Below are 2,451 nucleotides of genomic sequence, written 5' to 3'. Positions count from 1 at the left end.
CAAGATTAATAGTAATAGGTTGTTGTTTCTACTTAGTTAACCCTTACCGAATAAAGGAAAGTCAAGTAATTAACTAACCAACTCTGAATTCACAAGTCCTAATCCTCTCCCTTGGAAAGGATTAGCGTTAGTGACTAGAGAGCCAGCCAACAACTTCCAATTACAATTTAACTCTTGAGTCTTCCAACTCAAGGGTCTCCTATTAAATATTAATCAACTCCAAAGCCAAGTTGGAAGCCTACTCCATTAACATGGATGCCATTTTCGCATACATGTAAAGGGAGTAGAAAGAAGACATGATAATTAGAATTGAATTGAGATAATCAAGCAAATAAAGAAATTAAATAGAAAAATACTCTTTGCATTAATAAATTAACAAGAGAAGAAGATAAACTAAAGTAATAGAATAAATAAAAAGTAGAAGAAAACTAAATTAAAGGAACATTGAACCTGGAATTGGGAAAAAATAAACCTAAAATCCTTAAAACTAGAGAGATGAGAGAGCCACTCTCTCTAAAAACTACATCTAAAACCTAACAATTTGTGAATGATGGGAAGCGAATGAATTCCCTGTGATTCCCCCACTCTGCAGCCTTTAATCTGTGTCTTTCGGGCTTGAAACTGGGCCAAAAACAGCCCAGAAATCGCTCCCAGCGATTGCCACTAAATGTCAGATTGTGACTCTAGTATCCTAGGAACTCAAATCCCAAGCCAATGTGTGAAAATCAACTCAAAATTACCAAGTGGCATTTTCACAAACACTTGGTGGGCATAAAACCAAAACATAGGAAATTACAAAGGAAAATGAAAACTATAACCAAACTATTCACAATATCAACAATAAACATTCAATCAAGAAAATATAAATCATAGAACACTAAATTCATCAACGAAAATTGCATATATTAACAAAGTAACTTGAACCAGAGGAAATTGTAGAAAGAGTAGTGAAATTAAAGAGAATATTAAAGAGTACTTACAATGAGATAGCAAAATCCAAGACCAAAATTGAACTATAAAATGTCACATTGAAAACCTAATCAAAACCCTAAGAGAGAAATAAAAGATCACTACTCTACACTACTCCTACTCCTACTATGTAAAACTATGTCTAAGTGAGCTCTCTTGATATGTGATGTTTATCGCTTCATAGAGCACTTCAATTCAGCATCTAGCCTTCCAAAATTTGGCCAAAAGAGCCCAACATCGCGAGCCACGTGCTTCATTAATGAAGTCATGCGCTGGTACCTGTGCGTACGCACACATACGCACAAATGTGTGCGTACGCACACTTGCTGATTTTTCTACTTGTGCGTACGCACAATGGGTTATGCATACTCACACTTGGCTGTGTGCTTCTCCTTTGTTTTCTTCATGTGTTCTCCCTTATTACATGCTTCCTTACACTTTTGACTTGCCATTCATGCCGTTAGGGCCTGAAATCACTCAACACACATATCACGGCATCGAATAGAATAAAAGTGGAATTAAAATGCTCAATTTAAGCACAAAAATGCATGTTTTCATATTTAAGTCCAATTTTGGAATAAAACAGAAAAGTATGCTATTTTGGTCATTAAGTGTGAGTTTATATGATGAAATCCACTCAAATCAAGCCAAAACTTATCATCAATTATGGACTCATCAATGCTCTTCTCCTTTGCAGTAAGAGACAGAGCAAGGCTATCGCTGGATTTTCAACCTAAGGAAAGCCTAGATAGTTGGGAGAAGGTGGTCAATATATTCTTGACCAAGTTCTTCCCGCCTCAAAAGCTGAGCAAGCTTAGGATGGAAATACAAACCTTCAAACAAAAAGATGGTAAATCCCTCTATGAAGCTTGGGAAAGATACAAGCAACTGATCAGGAGATGTCCTCCTAACATGATCTCAGATTGGACCATGTTAGACATTTTCTATGATAGTTTATCTGAGATGTCCAAGATGGCATTGGACCACTTTGTAGGTGGATCCCTCCACTTGAAAAAGACACCTAAAGAGGCACAAGAGCTTATTGACATGGTTGCTAACAACCAGTACATGTACACTTCTGAAAGGAACACTGTGAATAATGGGGCTACTCAGAAGAGAGGCGTCCTTGAGATAGGCACGTTAGATGCCATCTTGGCTCAAAATATGCTCATGTCCCAGCAGATCAACATGATCACTCAGCACCTGAGTGGGACACAGAGCTCTGAGGCTTACTGTCCAGAGACAGCTTATAAGGTAGAAACAGGTGATAACGCTTGGACCACCATGGAGGAGGTGAACTATATGGGAAACTCCTCAAGAAACTCCAACAACAATCCCTGTTCAAACACTTTCAATCAGGGATGGAAAAACCATCCTAATTTTGGGTGGAAAGATCAACAAAAGCTTCAATAAGGTTTCAGCAACAATCAGGGTGGAATGAACCAGAATAGGCTCAGTGGTAGACACTATGAAACTTCTCAG

At 37.9% G+C, this 2,451-nt stretch overlaps 1 non-coding gene across 1 annotated transcript; it reads right to left on the bottom strand.

The window, feature by feature from the left end:
* Positions 1-1,779: 1,779 nt before the first annotated feature.
* Positions 1,780-1,883, bottom strand: LOC148577337 (small nucleolar RNA R71). The gene has a single exon (XR_015903130.1). It is a non-coding gene; the product is annotated as a small nucleolar RNA R71 (small nucleolar RNA).
* Between the last annotated feature and the right edge of the window lie 568 nt (positions 1,884-2,451).

The sequence above is a fragment of the Arachis ipaensis genome, chromosome B1 (genome assembly GCF_059453495.1).
Source record: "Arachis ipaensis isolate K30076 ecotype BB chromosome B1, ASM5945349v1, whole genome shotgun sequence".
Taxonomy (NCBI): domain Eukaryota; kingdom Viridiplantae; phylum Streptophyta; class Magnoliopsida; order Fabales; family Fabaceae; genus Arachis; species Arachis ipaensis.
Note: the sequence above shows the minus strand (reverse complement) of the source record. Positions and strands in the feature narration are given on the sequence as shown.